This window comes from Bufo gargarizans, chromosome 4, assembly GCF_014858855.1.
Source record: "Bufo gargarizans isolate SCDJY-AF-19 chromosome 4, ASM1485885v1, whole genome shotgun sequence".
In the NCBI taxonomy this organism is placed as follows: Eukaryota; Metazoa; Chordata; class Amphibia; order Anura; family Bufonidae; genus Bufo; species Bufo gargarizans.
In genome coordinates, this window is record NC_058083.1 from 498,417,015 (window position 1) to 498,440,275 (window position 23,261).

Consider the following 23,261-nt stretch of genomic DNA (forward strand, 5'->3'; position numbering starts at 1 on the left):
ATCAACAAGACATTTTTGCCCACAGGACTGCCGCATACTGGATGTTTTTCCCTTTTCACACCATTCTTTGTAAACCCTAGAAATGGTTGTGCGTGAAAATCCCAGTAACTGAGCAGATTGTGAAATACTGAGACCGGCCCGTCTGGCACCAACAACCATGCCACGCTCAAAAGTGCTTAAATCACCTTTCTTTTCCATTCTGACATTCAGTTTGGAGTCAGGAGATTGTCTTGACCAGGACCACAACCCTACATGCATTGAAGCAACTGCCATGTGATTGGTTGACTAGATAATCGCATTAATGAGAAATAGAACAGGTGTTCCTAATAATTCTTTAGGTGAGTGTGTGTGTGTGTGTGTGTGTGTGTGTATATATATATATATATATATATATATATATATTTTTTTTTTTTTTTCTTGTCTGTTTTTACTCAGCAACTTATCTAAACTGGATAACTGATATAAAACATCGTCCATGGTGGAATTGATGAAAAGTGGTTGATTTGGCATCTATTTCAGCATCATAGAATAAAAATGGGATCCAGTGATGGACCTTATGTATGGATTTATTTTTATTGGGGTTTCCTGTCTCAGAAAATGATGGCATATCACTCTGATATGCCGTCACTCTGATCAGTGGAGGTACCGACAGTTTTACCCCACTGATCCCGAGATTTAAAGGGTTTTTAGGATAGAGTTCTCAGGATTGGCCATCAATATCTGGTGGGTGTCCGACACCCAGCATCTCCCACTGATCGGCTGTTTTGGGTAAAACTATACAGTGGATGGAAGGCTCTATCCTCTGTGTAGTTTCTATCCTCGGCATAATGCAAGTCAGCTCCCAATCACTTGACTAGAGGTTGAGCTGTAGTACCCCATCATGGTCGCTACACAGTGGATGGAACCTTGTGGTAATGGCTTCATATTTTGTATAGTTCCTGGCACCCAGCAGCCACTAAAAAGAGCTAATCGGTGGAGTTCTGGGTGTTGGACACCTGCCGATCTGATATTGATGTCCTATACTGAAGATAGGCCATCAATATCTAAGTACCAAAAAACTCCTGACCATTGACTATGCAGAAAACTACAACATAGTCTCATTCCAAGTACTGGAAGATAACCCATGCAACGAGAGAACATTAAGACGCTGTGTACATGTGGCCCCTTATTGGATTCAGACTCAGATGGTTATGCCAATAGCCTTGGAAGCAAGAGCTCCTCTTGGAATACAACGCAGTGAATCTTGGATCTTACCTGCCACTGGAATATATGACTCACGCGTCACATGCAATCCTAACACAGTTACACCCATCATCATCATCATGAGCGTCTTATAATGTTTAGACTCTCGTGTGTTACTTGAGTTAATGTTCTCATTGAATAGGTAAGATGGGGGAACCTCTAATGAAAATAAACGTGCTGACAGCCATCAGCGAGTAACTTCTAGCAGCTGCAGCGCACACGGCGGCGTCCACCTTACCCCAGCACCGACTGATCTTTCATGAATTATTAATCAAATAAACCTTATGGATTTCAGCCAAGAATATATTACAAGAATAAAAAAAAAGCACCATTAACTGACTATATACAGTTGTGTTCAAAATAATAGCAGTGTGTTTAAAAAAGTGAATAAAGCTCAAAATGCTTCTAATCGCTTCTATTTCCATACACACAAATGCATTGGGGACACTACACATTCTATTCCAAATCAAAACATGAAGAAAAATATATCAAATTTGTGTTGTTCCTCTAAAAAAAAAAATTAAGAAAAGTTAATATTAGACTGTTCAAAAAAATAGCAGTGTTCTATTCTTCTTTACAAACTCAAACATTCACTATATAAACTGAAAAATGTTTGAGGATTTTTCTTTCCTTTGAATCACTTCACTAATATTTAGTTGTATGACCGCTGTTTCTGAGAACTGCTGGACGTCTGTGTTGCTCGGAGTCAACCAACTTCTGGCCCCTGTGAACAGGTATTCCAGCCCAGGATGATTGGACTACATTCCACAGTTCTTCTCTATTTCTTGGTTTTGCCTCAGAAACTGCATTTTTGATGTCACCCCACAAGTTTTCTATTGGATTAAGATCCGGGGATTGGGCTGGCCACTCCATAACGTCAATCTTGTTGGTCTGGAACCAAGATGTTGCACGTTTACTGGTGTGTTTGGGGTCGTTGTCTTGTTGAAACACCCATTTTAAGGGCATTTCCTCTTCGGCATAAGGCAGCATGACCTCTTCAAGTATTCTGATGTATTCAAACTGATCCATGATCCCTGGTCTGCGATAAATAGGCCTAACACCTTAGTATGAGAAACATCCCCATATCATGATGCTTGCACAACCATGCTTCACTGTCTTCACAGCGTACTGTGGCTTGAATTCAGTGTTTGGGGGTCGTCTGCCAAACTGTCTCCGGCCACTAGACCCATAAAGAACAATCTTACTTTCATCAGTCCACAAAATGTCTCTTCAGGCCGTCAATGTGCTCTTTGGCAAATTGTAACCTCTTCAGCACATGTCTTTTTTTCCACAGTGGGACTTTGCGGGGGCTTCTTGCAGATAGCTTGGCTTCACATGGGCGTCTTCTAATTGTAACAGTACTCACAGGTAACTTTAGACCTTCTTTGATCTTCCTGGAGCTGATTGTTGGCTGAGTCCTTGCCATTTTGGCTATTCTTCTATCCATTCGAATGGTAGTTTTTTGCTTTCTTCCACGTCTTTCATGTTTTGGTTGCCATTTTAAAGCATTTGCGATTATTTTAGCTGAGCAGCCTATAATGTTCTGCACTTCTTTATATGTTTTTCCATCTCCAATCAACTTTTAAATAAAGGTACGCTGTTCTTCTGAACAATTTCTGGAACGACCCATTTTCCTCAGGATTTCAGAGAGAAATGCAGTGTAACCAGCATGTACAACATTTGCTGCCGCCTTTCCTTAAAGGAAACCTGTCACCAGGATTTTGTGTATAGAGCTGAGGACATGAGTTGCTAGATGGCCGCTAGCACATCCGCAATACCATCCGCTCTGTGTGCTTTTATTGTGTATAAAAACCGATTTGATACATATGCAAATTAACTTGAGATGAGTCAAAGCTTGAAAATATGACTCTTCTCTGGTCACACAAGTGAGATATGACTCTTTTATGTTAATTTGCATATGTATCAAATCGGTTTTATGACACAATAAAAGCACACAAAGCTATGGGGTTTGGGTATTGCGGATGTGCTAGTGGCCATCTAGCAACCCATGTCCTCAGCTCTATACACAAAATCCCGGTGACAGGTTCCCTTTAAATAAGGGCAATAATTGCCACCCGTTTTTCAAAGAATGAATGACCTCACTCATTGAACTCCACACTGCTATTATTTTGAACATGCCCCTTTCAATAAGCGATTCAATTACAGAGAATCAGCAGCATGCATGTCATGACTGTTGGGTCTGTTGGGTTTTTATTACTCTACTACACCTGCTAGTAAATTATTTGCCATGTAGAAATATAATTTCTACAAAAAACAGTTATTGATCAGGTTAGTGATGTCTGACTGCTATTATTTTGAACACAATTGTATTTTACATAATATATTTAATATTAAGGGGTTATGAAACACCTCTTTACTGTAGGTATGGTAACATTTTGTAATAAAGCACTATCTATATATTTTTTATACCCTTTCACATGGTTTAGGGTATGCAAGGTGCTTTTTTTTTTTTTTTTTTTTTTTATTATCTGTAATCATTTATAGACTCATCATGCTCTGTGACACTCTCCAATGTGGTGCAAACCAAGGACAGGGCATAAATGTAAAAGTACAAATGCTTTGGCAGGAGCGAAATTCCCAATGGTGAACTGCATTATCCTTAGGGCTCATGCACATAACTGCATCTATTTTGCGGTCCGCAAAAAAAATGTAAAAAGTAAACGGATGACATCCGTATTTCATCAGTTTTTTCCATTGTGACAATACCTGTCCTCGTCCGCGAAACGGACAAAAATAGTACATGTTCTATATTTTTTATCTTTTTTTGTAAAACGGGAATATTGAAACGGAGTGCACACGGAGTAATTTCCGTTTCTTGTGTGGACCCATTGAAGTGAATGATTCCACATACAGACGTGTAAAAAAAAAAAAGGAACGTAAATGGAAAATATAAGTTTGTATGCATGAGCCCTTACACAGGGTTGGATTTACCTATAGACACTACCTATAGAAAGCTTTGAGGTAGTCACCTGCTAGGGTAAGGGAATTTTGACATAAAATTATGCTAAATTGTGTTTGTTCATATGTAAAATATGTGCATTTATTAATGAAATGTCACAAATAGGCCCTCGGGAATCGGAAAATAGAGGAGACCAAAGGGGCCCAAGGGGAAGAGAAAGCAAATAGGCTGTTTTCTCCTTTACCATTGATGGCCGATCCCCAGGACAGGCCTGATTGGCAGAGGTCCAACACCCTCACCTCTAGCCATCGGCTGTTCTGCAGTAGCTGTGCATCCGTCTCCATCCAATGTGCAGTAGGCAGAGCTGGTTACTGCAGTGCTGCTCCCATTGACGTGAATGGGAACAGTGATACAATTCTAAACTTCATCCGCTGCACAGTGGACAGAACTGTGTAGTGCCAGCGCCAAAGCAAGTACCCAACTAGGGTTTTGAACCCCTGCCAATCAGATTCAGATATTGATGACCTGTCCTAAGGAAGACCATCAGCAGTAAAGGAGAGGATAACCTTTTAAAACCTATCCACAGGCTAGGTGATCAGTGTCGATCTTGGAGGACAACTCCTTCAAGGTTTAGCCTGCTTGGTGGTTGGAGTCTGAGACCCTATACAATATGGAGGAGATTTATCAAGACTGGTGTACCTCATCATAATTTAGGCGCATCCTCCTGCAGTCTGTGCGCCTGTACAGAAATCTGCAACTGCTCAGTGCTGCTGTAGATTTTTTGGCTTACTGGCGTAAATTAAAGGATAACTGTCATATATTATATTTTTTTTTTTTTTTGCTACAGTGTAGGGTAAGTGATAGGGAAATTTTGCAATAGACTTTATTTAGCCAAAACGTTTCTGTTTGGTAGAAAACTGGGGCTGAAATGGCCCTTAGCAGCACTCTTCAAAAGAGCGTTGCTAAGGGCCATCCGTCCACTAGAAAAGACGGGCTGTGCAGATGCTGTGTTTCTGACTCGTGCTTCCCTGGGAGACAGAAGGCTGGGCACAGGAGTCTTAGAGGTTAAAATTACATTTATATTCCCCCTTTCTATGCAGTCTAATGCTCCGTAACATTTACTGACCTGCGATCCCTGTGATAATGCATGAAGCAGCAGCCGGCTCACTGCGCACAGCGCTTCTACTTCTGGTGGCTGCTTTGTGAAATATTATCACAGGGATCGCAGGTCAGTGAATGTAACGGAGCATTAGATTGCATAGAAAGGGGGAATATAAATGTAATTTTAACTCCTAAGACTCCTGTGCCCAGCCTTCTGTCTCCCAGGGAAGCACGAGTCAGAAGCACAGCGTCTGCACAGCCCGTCTTTTCTAAAGGACGGATGGCCCTTAGCAACACTCTTTTGAAGAGTGCTGCTAAGGGCCATTTCAGCCCCAGTTTTCTGCCAAAAATAAACGTTTTGGCTAAATAAAGTCTATTGCAAAATTGTTCGCTATCACTTGCCCTACACTTAAGCAAAATTTTTTTTAAATATGACAGTTATCCTTTAAGCTAAATTTGTCTGGGTGACTAACCATGCCCCCTTCCCGCCCCTTGTCACGCCCGCATTAGGGAAAGTGGCGAGGACGGAGTAAAATCCGAGAGATGCAATAATGGAATACTGAGTGTTTTGATGCAAAAATTCTCCCCCAGGTTTTGGAATGTTTGATGGATGACTTAAAGGGGTTACGTCACTTCAGCAAATAGCATTTATTATGTAGAGAAAGTTAATACAAGGCACTTGCTAGTGTATTGTGATTGTCCATATTGCTTCCTTCGCTGGCTGGATTCATTTTTCCAGCACAACGTGCACTGCTCGTTTCCATGGTTACGACCACCCTGCAATCCATCAACGATGGCCATGATTGCACAGTATAGATAAAAAAGCACCAGCCAACAGAGAGGCCCGCACCTTTTCCTGTAGTGTGCAAGCACGACCACCGCTGATGGATTTCAGGGTGGTCGTAACCATGGAAATGAGCAATGTATAATGTGATAGAAAAATGAATCCAGCCAGCAAAGAAGGCAATATGGATAATACCAATACATTAGTAAGTGCCTGGTATTAACTTTCTCTACATGATAAATGCCACTTACTGAAGTGAGACAACCCCTTTAAGACTTTTGTAGAATTTCCAGAACAAATAAAAAAAATAATTACCCTGCATTCTCTATATTGATATTTGTCAATTTCTGACTATGATTTGCAATCTACAAATAGTAATTAATGAGCCGTCCTTGTCCTCTAAAGCGAGCGATGCCGATGCCCTAGAAACATTACGGATCACAACAAAGCATGTGATGTGTAAACCACTGCGTCTCTTTATCGCACCTTATTTTCCATCTTTTTTTTATTTTCCATTGCAGATGTCCTTGGTTAGTCATTGTCAAACTATTTTGTAACGTCTGCCTTTGCCAATATTATCTGTACAAACACGAAAATGTCTGAAAATAGAAATGAAATACAGGTTATACAGTCATATCGATCGCTGCTGTTTGCCTTTTAAATGGTCACTCTTCCTGTGGGTCATTTCATAGGTAGGATTTAGTGGAGCCGTAGGTCACTTCAGTCTTTGAGACGTTTACGTTTGTGTGTGGGCATTTCATAGAATGGGGTCCTATAAATGACGGGATTTTATACTTTTGATGGGCATTTCAGCACAAAACTTCTGCATTATATCCAGTGTACCCAAGATAAATGTTTGATCAGTGGGGTCCGAACTCCGCTGTGTTTAAGCTGCTGCGTGCCTTGGTCATGCATCGGTTTCTGTGTTTTTAGCAAACATAGAGAGTCTCATTGGCCGGACCTCCATCGATCTGACATTTTTTACCTATCCAGGGGATGGTGATTAATGTTTAGTTGTAATACCCTTTCATATGGAGACTTGATCAGTGCACTCATAGGCCACTTCCAAGACTATATTGGATAATTCTTTTAAGGGGTGGTCCACTTAAAGAGAACATTTCATGGTGAACATGGCACATGATCTGCAGGCAGCATCTTACAGAGCAGGAGTTGCCGAGCAGATTGATTTATAGCTTTGTAGGAAAAGATGCAGTATAACTTAGATTTTATTCATTGTGTAAAGGTTGCTAACCTTTTAAACAAATTTGTATACTAGGGAGCATAAGAAACTTTGTAATATGTCATATCAGAGAGAAATGTCCAGTTCTCATGTTATCAGCTGTTTACCTTCTCCCCTCCTGCTCGCTAATTGTTATTCACTTTGAAATATGTTTTGAATGTGTCCAGGACAAAAGCAGCTCACAGAAGAATCATATTACACATGTCAATACAAATCTATGTAGAGGTGATGGGGAGGGAGTGAGCAGGAGCTGAGTGAGACATGACTCCAGGAGGGACAACAAAGAGACTGTTGCGGTTAAATAAGAAGTTGATATCTGAGTACAAGTTCTCTATTCACAACCATACAGGTCACTGCCTCTCTAATGTCCTCCATAATCCTCAACCTGCTTCTAATTGAGTTAGAGAAGTTTAGGAAGCAGATTCTACTCCTCTTTCTTTTTGCGGTGGATGGCAACTAGTATCTACCCACCTTCTCTGGGAGAAACTAGACCTTCAGCATGCACAGAGGAAAACTGATAAAATGCCAGCTACAAGTCAGAGACAGATGCAACATACAGGTCCTTCTAAAAACATTAGCATATTGTGATAAAGTTCATTATTTTCTGTAATGTACTGATAAACATTAGACTTTCATATATTTTAGATTCATTACACACCAACTGAAGTAGTTCAAGCCTTTTATTGTTTTAATATTGATGATTTTGGCATACAGCTCATGAAAACCCAAATTTCCTATCTCTAAAAATTAGCATATTTCATCCGACCAATAAAAGAAAAGTGTTTTAATACAAAAAAAGTCAACCTTCAAATAATTATGTTCAGTTATGCACTCAATACTTGGTCGGGAATCCTTTTGCAGAAATCACTGCTTCAATGCGGCGTGGCATGGAGGCAATCAGCCTGTGGCACTGCTGAGGTGTTATGGATGCCCAGGATGCTTCGATAGCGACCTTAAGCTCATCCAGAGTGTTGGGTCTTGCGTCTCTCAACTTTCTCTTCCCAATATCCCACAGATTATCTATGGGGTTCAGGTCAGGAGAGTTGGCAGGCCAATTGAGCACAGTAATACCATGGTCAGTAAACCATTTACCAGTGGTTTTGGCACTGTGAGCAGGTGCCAGGTCGTGCTGAAAAATGAAATCTTCATCTCCATAAAGCTTTTCAGTAGATGGAAGCATGAAGTGCTCCAAAATCTCCTAATAGCTAGCTGAATTCACCCTGCCCTTGATAAAAACACAGTGGACCAACACCAGCAGCTGACATGGCACCCCAGACCATCACTGACTGTGGGTACTTGACACTGGACTTCAGGCATTTTGGCATTTCCCTCTCCCCAGTCTTCCTCCAGACTCTGGCACCTTGATTTCCGAATGACATGCAACAGTCCAGTGCTGCTTCTCTGTAGCCCAGGTCAGGCGCTTCTGCCGCTGTTTCTGGTTCAAAAGTGGCTTGACCTGGGGAATGCGGCACCTGTAGCCCATTTCCTGCACACGCCTGTACACGGTGGCTCTGGATGTTTCTACTCCAGACTCAGTCCACTGCTTCCGCAGGTCCCCCAAGGTCTGGAATCGGTCCTAATCCACAATCTTCCTCAGGGTCCGGTCACCTCTTCTCGTTGTGCAGCGTTTTCTGCCACACTTTTTCCTTCCCACAGACTTCCCACTGAGGTGCCTTGATACAGCACTCTGGGAACAGCCTATTCGTTCAGAAATTTCTTTCTGTGTCTTACCCTCTTGCTTGAGGGTGTCAATGATGGCCTTCTGGACAGCAGTCAGGTCGGCAGTCTTACCCATGATTGCGGTTTTGAGTAATGAACCAGGCTGGGAGTTTTTAAAAGCCTCAGGAATCTTTTGCAGGTGTTTAGAGTTAATTAGTTGATTCAGATGATTAGGTTAATAGCTCGTTTAGAGAACCTTTTCATGAGATAGGAATTTTGGGTTTTCATGAGCTGAATGCCAAAATCATCAATATTAAAACAATAAAAGGCTTGAACTACTTCAGTTGTGTGTAATGAATCTAAAATATATGAAAGTCTAATGTTTATCAGTACATTACAGAAAATAATGAACTTTATCACAATAAGCTAATTTTTTTAGAAGGACCTGTACATCATACAAACTGCTTCTTCATCTGTTGCTATTTATTACGGGAACCCCCAGACCGGGATCCAACGCTGCAGGCACCACCGCGAATTAGAATACTGGGATCCCAGTGAGTAGTGCTGACCTAACAATTTTTTGTGATAAAAAATGAAAGAATGTAATAGTGCAGCAACTTGGAACATGTTCACATGGTGGATTTTGCCTCGGCAAAATCTGCTAAGGACCTGCTTGCTGTTTAGCCACATTGAATGGTGTTAAACTGTGAATGGACACCCGCTCTCTCCGGACACCCCGCCAAGCAAGGACATGTTGGACACAGCTTAAACCACTAAAATTACAGTGGCAAAATCCAGTGTGTGAGGGAACCCTAAGAATGTAACAGGGCAGCTAAAGTGTTGTTCACACTAGCACTGTTCTCCATCCCAGCTGGTGGCTTTGGAGGCAGGCAGACGAGAGAGTGGATTAGCTATTACTTTCCTTCCATGCGATACACAAATTGTGGGTGAAAGTCAAACAGCTCATGGGAGTGGAGGGGTATACACCGTACTCCACAGTATGGGATCATGGAGAATATCCAAAGTTTAATACATTTTAAGAGATTTTCGAGGCATGTTCATTCAGTGAGGACATTTCAAGGAATTCTTAAGCCTTCTTCAGGATTTGGGATTACCATGTAGTAAATTTTATAAATATCTGCAGTTACAACATGCGTAGGAGAAGACCTGATACAAACTATGAGTTGGTGGCTAGGGCTGGGGGCTACTAAGGGAGTAATCTTTCTACCCTATAGATGCCTTTTAATGGAATTTCTTTAAAAGTTCCCTCTCTCCTTGAAAGCGATATCGGTTCCAGGTCTCTTTCCATCAATAGATGACGATGTGGGAAGACGTCCTTCAGTCAATATCGAGGGTATGTCTTAGATATACATAGTGTCTCAGATATATTTGATGCAAAGAGTGCATAAAACTCCTTTACGGTTACATAAAATGTAACTCATTTTGTGATAAATGTGGGGCTGATTTGGTGCACATTATGTGGTCATGTCCTAGATTGCAGCAATTTTGGAGAGAGTGAGTCCACCTTATTAGATCAGGATATAATTGCACCATAGCTTTGGACCAATGGTGTCAGAGTCATAGATTGTCCATTCTTTGTCATCTTTACCCGTATCACAAATTGATTGCTCATCACTGGAAAGATCCGGTTCCCCCAGTCTTAAGCAGAGTTTATTGCTAAAGTTAATATGGCCTTAACTCGGTTATCCAGGCATTAATATTGATCACCTATCCTCAGGATAGGTCATTAGTATCAGAACGGCGGTAGTCCGACACCCCTTCTGTTAACGAGGCTGAGTGCTCCGTGAGCGTCACAACCTTTTCCTAAGCCAGGTGACGTCACTGTACATCGGTCATATGGCCTAGTTGCAGCTTAGACCCTTTCAAGTCTATGGGGCTGAGCTGCAAAACCAAGCAATGCCATTATACTGTACTGCGTTGTGCTTGGCAAGCACCCTGGCGGCTGCTGCCGCGCTCACAAGAGCTCCAGTGAGTGCCCAGCTTCCCGAAACAGCAGATCAGCCGGGGTGCTGGGACTCTGACCCTCACCAATGTGATATCGATTACCAATCCTGTAGATATTTCATCAGTATTATTTCCCGAAAAACCCTTTTAAGGTTGGATAAATATGTTTTTCAGAAACTGGGAACAAATTTGAGGCTCTGCGGCCTCCGTGGTTGGATGACCCTGGCCTCGCCCCATGTACACTTCTCATATAGACTGATGTAAGGTGCTATTGGCTTGAAGGGGGTTGGGACATATGGATGTGCCTGCCTTTTGATTGACATAGACATTAGATGTCATATATAATGTGGATGGGTGGTGGTCTCTTTAACATGTCAGATATGAGTTGCATCGATGTGCAGTACTTTGCCAATTTGGACAACAAGAGTGCGAGTCATTTCCCTTCTCCCTGGATGGAATTTCTTAGTTAAGACATTTCTAACATGTGTGAACTGTAACGTAGCAGGGAGGTGGGGGGCTTTCTTTTTATAGTCTCTTGCCTAAAAAATGTAATAAAAATTTTCTGATTAAAAAAAAAACTGTATTGGGAAGAAAACTGCAAGCAACCTTGGGGGAATAACAATGGCATGGTTAGATATTTTTTTTTTAATTCTCCTAAGGAAACACTGATATGTATGGGAAGAACGGGTCTGCAGAATGTGGTATTCTTGCCCTGGAAAAGCAACCTAAATTCTTCTGGAAACATCTGTCAGATCACTTCATTGCCTTGTTAAAGACTGAAGTCATGACGTGTGAGATGTGGGTGCAGCATAGCACAGCCAGCTCCACTGCATCTGCCGTTCTGACCACCCGTGGTGGCTGCATCTAGGCAGGGTGACGTCCTTGAGAGGGTCCATACGGAAATGGTAATATCCCTTTAACAAGATTCACAGGACTCATTTGGGGCACCTCCTTCAGCGGGATCGATTCATTTCCCTGGTCAGCACCAGCGTTGCGCAGTTGCCAACAGTCCTGATTTTCACAGGACCTAGTCCAAGTCCTATGAAGCCGTAAGCAAAAGGGCAATCTTATGGTAATTTAATTCCAAAGAGTGAAATAGTTTTACTGACTTATACAGCGCTACTATATTCCGCAGTGCATTACAGACATTATCATCACACTGTCCCCAATGGGGCTCACAATCTAAGATCCCTATCAGTTAATCTTTGGAGTGTGGGAGGAAACCCACAGAAACACTGGGAGAACATACAAACTCCATGCAGATGTTGTCCTTGGTTAGATTCGAACCTAGGACCCCAGTGCTGCAAGACACCAGTGCTAACCACTGAGCCACCATGCTGCCCTATGAGGAAAGGCTTAAAATATCCCATATTTTGGTTTTCAAATGTTGGTAAGTTTGCAATTGTGGGACCCCAAATTACGTCAGCTAATACTCATTTAAATAAGCTCTTATACAGGAAGACAAAAACTGGCATCCTGCTGCCAAATGTCGTGCCCATTCACAAGAAAGGTAGTAAGGAGGAATCGAGCAACTATAGACCAGTGAGTCTGACATCAATAGTAGGCAAATTAATGGAAACCCTATTAAAGGATAGGATTGTGGAACATCTAAAATCCCATGGATTGCAAGATGAAAAACAGCATGGGTTTACTTCAGGGAGATCATGTCAAACAAATCTTATAGATTTTTTTGACTGGGTGACTAAAATAATAGACGGTGGAGGTGCAGTAGACATCGCATATCTAGATTTTAGTAAGGCTTTTGACACTGTCCCACATAGAAGACTTATCAATAAACTGCAGTCATTGAGCATGGACTCCCATATTGTTGAGTGGATTAGGCAGTGGCTGAGTGACAGACAACAGAGGGTTGTAGTCAATGGAGAACATTCAAAACAAGGTCATGTTACCAGTGGGATTCCACAGGGATCTGTACTGGGACCAATTTTGTTTAATATCTTCATAAGTGATATTGCAAAAGGCCTCGATGGTAAGGTTTGTCTTTTTGCTGATGACACAAAGATATGTAACAGGGTTGATGTTCCTGGAGGGAAACGCCAAATGGAAAAGGATTTAGGAAAACTAGAAGAATGGTCAGAACTCTGGCAACTGAAATTTAATGTGGATAAGTGCAAGATAATGCACCTGGGGCGTAAAAACCCAAGGGCAGAATATAGAATATTTGACACAGTCCTGACCTCAGTATCTGAGGAAAGGGATTTAGGAGTAATTATTTCAGAAGACTTAAAGGTGGGAAGACAATGTAATACAGCAGCACGAAATGCCAGCAGAATGCTTGGCTGTATAGGGAGAGGTATAAGCAGTAGAAAGAGTGAAGTGCTTATGCCGCTGTACAGATCACTGGTGAGACCTCACTTGGAGTATTGTGCGCAGTACTGGAGGCCATATCTCCAGAAGGATATAGATACTCTAGAGAGAGTTCAGAGAAGAGCTACTAAACTAGTACATGGATTGCAGGATAAAACTTACCAGGAAAGGTTAAAAGACCTTAATATGTATAGCTTGGAAGAAAGAAGAGACCGAGGGGATATGATAGAAACTTTTAAATACATAAAGGGAATCAACTCGGTAAAGGAGGAGAGCATATTTAAAAGAAGAAAAACTACCACAAGAGGACACAGTTTTAAATTAGAGGGGCAAAGGTTTAAAAGTAATATAAGGAAGTATTACTTTACTGAGAGAGTAGTGGATGCATGGAATAGCCTTCCTGCAGAAGTGGTAGCGGCAAATACAGTGGAGGAGTTTAAGCATGCATGGGATAGGCATAAGGCTATCCTTCATATAAGATAGGGCCAGGGGCTATCCATAGCATTTAGTATATTGGGCAGACTAGATGGGCCAAATGGTTCTTATCTGCCGACACATTCTGTTTCTATGTTTCTATGTTCTGTTGGATGGTTTCCTTATAATTCAGTGACTGGCCCTTTGAACAGGCCTCTAAACATCATTGGGATCAGGGGCGTAACTACCATAGCGGCAGGCCATGCGACTGCTATGGGGCCCAGGTCAAGAGGGGGCCCAGTCTGAGTTGGAAATATCTCCTTTTCTACTGGAGGTGAAAACTTGGCCATGATTCTACCCTCTAAAGGAACAACTTTTAGAAAATGAGGCAGTGGAAAAAGGGTCATTGAAAAAGGTTTAGGCAGAAACCCTTCGGTCCTGTAAGAATATCTTCTATAAGGAAAAGATACCCATCCGCAGATAGCTGTTCGGGGATTTTCCCCCCTGAGGGAATAAAGTTGGAGACCGCCAAGCTAACATGGCAAATCATAGGCCTGGTAAGCCTACATGGTAGCCATCCAATAGGTGGCGCTAGAGAACTAGCCTTTGTCCACGCGGATAAGAGCTTAAAGGTAACCTGTCACCGAGATTTTGGGTATAGAGCTGAGGACATGGGTTGCTAGATGGCCGCTAGCACATCCGCAATACCCAGTCCCCATAGCTCTGTGTGCTTTTATTGTGTAAAAAAAACTATTTGATACATATTAAAATTAACCTGAGATGAGTCCTGTAGGTGACTCATCTCAGGCAAATTTGCATATGTATCAATTTTTTTTTTTTTACACAGTAAAATCACACAGAGCTATGGGGACTGGGTATTGCGGATGTGCTAGCGGCCATCTAGCAGCCCATGTCCTCAGCTCTATACACAAAATCCCGGTGACAGGTTCCCTTTAATTGCATTGCTTTTGTCCTAGGGAGCATTTACTGGCCTGTAAGATTTTCTTCACATAGCTCTGCACTTAGACAACTCCCCGTCCCTTTGATTGACAAAGGCCAAGCATCTTGTCTGGCGCTATAATCTTGTGCTACAGTATACACTCTCGGTATATGTGCAGTGCATCAGCCCCTACTTCCCCAGCAGTGCAGATAACTACTGTGCATGCGCCAATTAAGTAGTCTTCCACCCGAACAAAGCTGAATGTTTCGTAGGTGGAGGATCAAGTGAAAGGCAGATGAACTTGCATATGTGCCGACAGTGGACAGCTGAGATGCCTGGCCATTGTCGATCAAGGTGGTGGTGGTGGTCGGGGGGCTCAGTGCACCAAAGACCTAATTGATATATTAATAGAATATTATTTTTCTCAGAGGTATGGTTTTACTCAGCAGTGTCAACCACTTATTTCTGGTTTACCAGGGTTGATCTTGCTGACAGATAGTCTTTAAAGGGGTTGTTTACCTTTGCTGTGTTTTTTTTTTTTTTTTTATACCCCCCTCATCATGGCCAGATATGCAGTGGTGAGCATACTTACTGGTTCCCTGCTGCTGGGTTTCGGCTCCATTGCTTCCCCTCGGGCTTTGGCCCTCACGTGACCCGCATCAATCCAGATGTTGGCATAGAGAAACTTGGGATCTTCACCAGCCGTGGTAGAGCGATGGAGTCAGAACAAAGCGGTGAACACCAGGTAAGTATGCTCACTATTGTGAGTTTGGCCACATTGTGGGGGAGGCTGAAAACAAGCACAGCAAAGGTGAACAACCTCTTTATGCCATCTCAGCTTCTGAAGACTGATTTTCCACAACAAGATAGCACTTCACACCATTTTTTTTATGGTAACACTCTGATGTTGTAAAGGTGGGTTTAGGGTCCATTCACACATCCGTATGTGTTTTCGGATTCGCAAAACATGGACACCGGCAATGTGCGTTTCGCATTTTGCGGACCGCACATCGCCGGCGCACGGAAATGCGGATGTGGACAGCACATTCCAGCCCCATTGAAAATGAATGGGTCTGCACCTGATCCGCAAAATTGCGGAACAGATGCGGACCCATTTTGCGGACGTGTGAATGGACCCTTACACATCCCGATGTAACATCTGATTGTCGGAGAGGAAGAGTTCCTTCCTAACAGTCGGCTGCTCGTTCAGTGAAGTAGACCTCTACATTTACATGCAGCGATCACCTCCACAGTATAAGGACGAGGGATCGCTATTGTGATCGCTCGTCTTCATACAGAATCATTGTTTGTGGGCAGAAGATTGCTGTTGAGACCGCATGACCAGCTGCCAAAAATAATTGGTGTGCCTGCGTTTCGCTCATTCATCGGGTGATCGGCGGCACATTCAGACAGGCAGATTTCCCAGACTGAGCGTTCACAGGAATGTTTGTTCCCCATAATGTGCATATACCTTGAACTAAGCAGTAAGCGGGAGCTCCCTCTAGTGGTAGCCTCAGGCAGCCAGAATATTTCATAAACATTAATCAGGACCCAAAAAAGTGACATAGTGTTAAAAGATAGAAAATTACTTTAAACTGTTATTTTACTCTTCCTACCAAGCTTTTTTAAAACACTCTTTGGGTTATTAGGTTTTTAGGACAGCTGTAAATTGGATCCCACAGTTCACAGGACTTATTACTTCTTGGCATTTTTTTTCCTTTTTCTTTTTGAACAGTTTTTTTTTCTCCTTTTCCTCTTTTCCACTCACTGATGGGAAATGATCTAGCAAGTGGGAATTTTTTTCTGTATAATGAAGTCAAATGTAGTTATGTGATTACTTGCCGAGAGCCGCACCTTATGTAACCAGATGCAGAAGCGTGTAATAAAAGATCTGCATTTCATATGCTTTTTGAGAAGTCCCCTGTGCTCCGAGTCGCTGCCAGTAGAACGTCTTGGCCCAGCTCCCATTTTCCAGACTTCCCACTGAGCCAGAGCCAAATTCCTTTGGGAAATCATTTCCCCGAAGGTCAGAATAGAAAGGAGGACATTCTTCAGCAGGGCAGTTTCTGTTAATATAGAAATCTAAACATCTGCAACAATATGTGTTGTTTATATGTGTAAAGGAGAAAAATGTGCATGCACGTCCTGAGGTTTAATAAACTGCAGCGCGGTGAGACTCGGAGCTTGTGGAAAGAATCTGGATGAAGCCTGGACACTTTTTCTTTTTCTTTTTTTCCAATCAATGAACAACAACAGAGTTTCTGTGTCTTAAGTAGTTTACAACCAGTCATTTCCTCTTTGGAAAACCAATCATTTAAACATTTACAAGATGTTTTTATTTTTTCTTTCCCCAGAACAGGTAGTTTTTCTGAAAAGTTGGCACTTTAATGGGTATTTAGTGCGCTCAGTAAATGTAAAGCCTAACCCCACCCACAAAGTAAGAACCTGGTACTTAATTTAAAAGAGGTCCTCCGATTTGGACAATACCTATTTGTTGGAAGAGTCCCTTGGCAATAAGCTAATCACAAAGTGTCCCCCTACTAGGATTCCCATCTGTGATGTCGGTAAAGGGGATATTAGTCCAAAGGGGTAGCAGTCCAGTTATGAAGCTCAACTGATACATGATAGCTAGTCAAGGCAGCAGCATCCTGGACCCACAGATCTCACATCCAGCATGCATTACTGGAAGGGTCACATCCAAGCCTGAAACTAGAATCAGGCTGCAAACCACATAGCAGAAATGAAATCTGCAGTCCAGAAACTGAGTTCTGAAATAGTGTTTGCATCGTCCTTTAAACTGAAGACCTGCTTTTGAGTGAATGGGAGCAGTGCTGCAGTAACTAGCCACAACCAGTACACACTGTAGGGGCTCTTCTGTTCTGTTGCCTGTTTATGGCGCACAAAGGCTTCTGCAAACAGCTGATTGTTGGGGGTTGCCAGTAGCCACACCACCTGACGATCTGATATGGATGACCTGTTGTAAAGAAAATTCTCTTTAATGTGGACATTGTTAATAGGGGCACTGTAATGGGGAGCACAGTGGCGGCATTATGGAAGGACAATGAGGGTGCAGCAAGCCTATGTTTCATTTGTACAGTTTGAGATCTAGCGAGATCCATTTCCTGAAGATACTTGTCTTTTTGTTGGAGTAGATGTCCAGAACCTACCATATTGTTTCGGTAGATCTTGGTGACCACCCCTGCTATAGAGGTTCTGATGTCTGTGGCGGTTCTAGCACGGTATGTGCTTTCCATGTCCCTCGATTCTCTCATTTCCACAGCTGTTGTGTGTCTGGGTTACCATGAGAATTTGGAGTATTACGGTGATGAGTCACGGCTCTGCCACAATGATGTCTCTTTCCTGTGGATGCTTAAACCATTAGCAATCAAAGAAAAAGCAGCCACAGTCAGCACTTGAGGAATGCGCAGGGACTTCCAGCTGATAATTTATAAATAATACAAAACTGTCATTGGCAAGAAGGGATAGAATAGGTGACTCACCACCCTGAAAAAAAAAAAATCTTGGCCACATTAAGAGCCTTGTGCTCATGACACAGACATCAGGATGTGTCCTCAGCTGAATCTTACAATAAATGGAATTATTTTCCCCGTTCTATCATTCATTATTATATTATGCGCTCATTACGTCTATTCTTATAATTAGCCCGCAGGGGCCATTTTCAACAAAAAGTAAAAATAAAAGTTCTTCATGGTGTTAGTTATTCAGATAAAGGGACACTTCCATCAGAAAGATTTTTATTTTTTAAGCAACAGTCATAGAAAACTTTTTTATTTTTAAAATTGTTGGCAGTTTCATTTGCGCAGTACTATACCATAAAAAATTAAGTGCAAAATATTGTCCTTCAGTATCAATCAGCACAAAGAGCTAAAACTCCTACATAGTTTATATATCTATGTCAGTTTACCAGTGCTGTGAGGGGAAGATGCTATCCGCTAGTTTAATAGTAGATGTAGAATTAGAAATACATTATGACAGCTCTATTATTCTCTTGATAGGCCGGTCGCAGAACAGTATTGCACTTATCAGTGTAATGTGCGATGCTCTAGATAAGTCACTATAGGGCACTATCCCTGGTCAGAGTGATGGTCTGACAGAGGAAATTAAAGGGGTTGTCTCTCTACAGCAGATGGCATTTATTATGTAGAGAAAGTTAATACAAGGCACTTACTAATGTATTGTGATTGTCCATATTGCCTCCTTTGCTGGCTAGATTCATTTTTATTTCACATTATACACTGCTTGTTTCCACCCTGCAATCCAGCAGCAGTGACTGTGCTTGCATACTATAGGAAAAAGCACCAGCCTATGTGAGTTCCCACTGTGCCGGTCACCAGAAAGGCAGGTACTTTCTCCTATAGTGTACAAGCACCACTGATGGATTACTCCGTGGTCATAACCATGGAAACGAGCAGTGTATAATGTGATGGAAAACTGAATCCAGCCAGCATGTCCAGCAGAACTAAACACCTGAGCGCCGACTCATTGCCATCGGCGCTCAGTCCCACCCCCCCCACCCCCCCGCTCGTTGTCTAGGGGATGAAGGACGCCGGCCCCGCTGAGGAGGCGTGCGCGGCCGGGTCCACCCTACCCCCTTGTTATTATCGTACTCCTCCTCACGAATGGGATACCGGCGGCGATGCACGGAGCGAGCGCATCGCCGGCTCCCCGTTACAGTGCCTCCCCCTTCCACCCATAATCACTGGCGTCGGTTGGAATCTCCTCACCAACCTCGTAGCATGCATTTTACTGGCTGGCACCCAAGACATTACAAAGAATTACGAACTTTCCTCACGTCAAGGATTCTAGAAACGTGGTATTCTAGTTGACCGGCAACCTCCACTGGCGGCAGAGATATCTGCGCAGGAGACACAGGCGACACATATTTTTTGAGTAGTGCTTTGTGAAAAACATTATAAATGCGAAAGGAGTCAGGTAACAGTAACTTAAGACACAGGGTTAATGATGTCAATAATCTCATAAGAGCCAATAAATCGAGGTGCAAATTTACCCGAAGGTATCTTAAGACGCAAATATTTGTCCTGGTCTCCCAACCCAAAATCCACCCCTCTAGAGCGCCTTTTGTCAGCATTATTCTTTTGAACCTCCTGGGCTTTTTTCAGGTTCGACTGAACCTGGGCCCAGACTGTGCACAGTTTTTTAACTACCAAATCAATCACCTTCAGGAATCTGAGAGGAAGACGGCGAGAATGAGCTAAATCGCAGATGAAATCCAAGATTACAAAAGAAGGGCGACATACCAGTAGACAAGTTAACTTGATTATTAATGGTGAATTCAGCCAAGGAAAAATGTTTCACCCAAACATGTTGGTTGTCGGAGACGTAACACCTCAAATACTGTTCCAGAGACTGGTTTAAACATTCAGTTTGACCGTTGGTTTCAGGATAAAAGGCCGAAGAAAAAGACAAAGAAATATTTAATTTATGACAAAAGACCCTTTTGAAACGAATTGAACGCCTCTATCCGAAACCACATTCTCCGGAATTCCGTGTAGGCGTATTACATGGTCCACGAAAAAGGAAGCTAAAGTTTTAACATTGGGTAATTTTGACAGAGGTATGAAATGAACCATTTTGCTAAACCTGTCAACAAATACCCACACAACCGACTTACCCTCCGAAACCGGTAGGTCGGTAATAAAATCCATGGAAATATTGGGACCAAGGTCTACTAGGGATAGGCACCGGTCGCAACTCACCCATCGGATGGGACTTAGGAGTCTTGGACCTGGCACAAAACTCACAAGAGGATACATATGACTGGATATCTCTAGACAAGGTGGGCCACCAGTAAAACCTGGAAAATAGTTCCTTGGTGGCATTAATGCCAGGATGCCCACTAAAAACAGAATTGTGGCAGTCGGAGACGCAAATGACCAGGGACAAACAACTTATCTTTAGGGGATTGTACCGGAGCCAAGTGTTGTCCCGCAGTATTCTCGGTCGTCAAATCGGAAGAGACCGCAGCCACAATGATACCTGCTGGCAAAATAGGTTCTGGTGGAGTATCAGGAGACTGAAAGGCACAAAAACTCCGGGATAAGGCATCAGCTTTGACATTTTTACTTCCTGGCCTGAAATTAATGCAAAAGTTAAAGCGTGTAAAGAACAATGCCCACCTAGCCTGTGTGGGATTCAAACGTTTAGCAGATTCCAAAAACCATAAAATCTTATGATCAGTAAAGTACCGTAACACAATGTCCAAAAAATGACGCCATTCCTCAAAGGTCCATTTAATAGCAAGTAACACTCAATTACCAATATTATAATTTCTCTCAGTAGAAGAGAACTTACGAGAAAAGAAAGCACAAGGCCTCAGGTTCATGAGTTGATGACCTTTGGGATAGTACTGCCCCTACCCTATCCTCGGAGGCATCAACCTCAACCACAAAAGGCCTCTCTTGGTCTGGTTGAACCAACACTGGGGCGTTAACTAAACACCTCTTGAGTGTTTTAAACGCCTCTATGGCCTCAGGCAACCAATTAACTAGATCCGTCCCCTTCTTGGTTAGGTCAGTGAGAGGCTTTGCAATAATATAATATTTTTTTTTTATAAACTTCTGGTAATAATTATAAAAACCCAGAAAGCGTTGTTACGCTAAGAGAGAAGGGTCTCGCCCGATCCAAAATAGCCTGCACCTTCCCCGGATCCATCTTAAAGGATTGGGTTGTGAGAATATATCAATCACAAATTTTCCAATAAATTGCCTAAAAATGTCATTGACAAAATTTTTGAAAACCGCCGGAGCATTACTTAACCCAAACGGCATCACCAAATATTCATAATGGGTATTAAAGGCCATTTTCCACTCATCCCCCTCCTTAATTCGATTAATATTATAGGCCCCCCTGAGATCAAGTTTAGTGAACCAGTGAGCTCCATAAACTTGATTTAAACAGGTTTGGAATTAAAGGCAAAGAGTACTGGTTCTTAACAGTAATCTTATTTAACTCTCTCTAAAATCAATACATGGTCTCAGTCCACCATCCATTTTTTCAAACGAAGAAAAACCCCGCCCCCATAGGAGACACCGAGGGTCTAATATGTCCTTTTTGTAAGCTCTCCTTCAAGTAATCCCTCATAGACTTCCGGACCGGACAAATTATAAATACGACCCCTAGGGTGCTTAGATCCCGAAACAAGATTGATGGCACAATGATATGGTCTATGAGGGGAAAGGAAATCAGCATTGGAAATAGAAAAAACATCAGCAAAGTCATTGATATACGTGGGAAAAGTTTTCGACTCTGTAGTGACTCCAGCCTGAATAATAGGTAGGCAGCATGAATCACATTTTAACCCCCATTTCTCTAATTCACCCGTGAACTAGTTGATGACTGGGTTATGACCTGGAGCCAAGATATGCCAATAACTATCTCCACGGTTAAATTCTTTAAAATCAAAAAAGAATAACACTCCGTATGAAGTGCCCCCACAGTCAAGGTCACCTCAGGGGTACAATATTCTACTGTTCCGACCACCAAAGGTGTGGCGTCAATAGCAATAATATAACATGGGTTAGCAAGAGACAAAATGGGCACACCAAGGGACAGAGCAAAATTGTGGTCAATAAAATTAGAGGCGGACCCAGAATCAATAAATGCCTTCCCAGAACCCTTACAAGTGGCAAAAGAAATAACCACAGGTAATAATACTTTCTTTTTAACCACCTTGGGGAGTACCTTATCCTTCTGGCCGTCAGGACGGGGAGATCTCCTGGAGGGAGGGATTTTAGGACATTGCCGTAACCAGTGATCTGATTCTCCGCAATAAAAGCAGGCACCCCTCTGACGTCTTTGAACCTTCATGGTCATTCTGAGCTGCATGGGCTCTTTTAGACGATCCTCCATTTTGACGCTCAAGGGTGAGGAGTCAGGTTTAGCTGCCACCTGTGGAAATGTCAGTTGTTCTCTTTGTCTTTCCCTTATTCGTCGGTCCAGTCTAATAGCTAAAGTCATTGTTTGTTCTAAGGTGTCGGGGACGGGATAACTGACCAACATATCCTTCAAGTCTTTAGAGAGCCCTATCCTGAACTGACACTTAAAGGGAACCTGTCGCCTCCAAAAACCATCACAAGCCGCCAGCAGTACCTGACAGTAGCCAGCAGCGTGTTTCCGACGATAATTTTCTTCCTGAAGGCCGATGCGGCTAGAGCTCAGAAAACATTATTTTATCCTCTGCCGGCACGCTTCTCTAGTCATGCTTGGAGTCAAAGGGGCAGCGGCTTGTTTCAAGTCAAGATGACCACCCCCCCTTTCCTGCCCCTTCGCTGTGACTGACGGCGCTTATCCAGAGAGTTCGGCAAAGCCAGCCGAACTGCCGGCTGTCAGTCACAGCGAAGGGGCAGGGAAGGGGGCGTGGGTATCGTGACTTGAAGCAAGGAGGCCGCTGCGCCGGCAGGGGATAAAATAACCTTTTCTGAGCCTTAGCCGCATCGGTGTTCAGGAAGAAAGTTATCGTCGGAAACACGCAGCTGGCTACTGTCAGGTACTGCTGGCAGCTTGGGATGGTTTTTGGAGGTGACAGGTTACCTTTAAGAGCTGGATCGTTCCAGCCAGAGGAAACGCACCATTTCCGGAATTTGGTGCAGTATTCCTCCACCGGTCTGTCTCTCTGGCTAAGAGACTT

General features: G+C 42.7%; 1 protein-coding gene across 1 annotated transcript in view; it reads left to right on the top strand.

Moving 5' to 3' along the window:
- The window catches only part of THADA (THADA armadillo repeat containing), a 579,731-nt gene that overhangs the window by 350,559 nt on the left and 205,911 nt on the right, over positions 1–23,261 (top strand). The gene's annotated exons all lie outside the window — the stretch shown is intronic.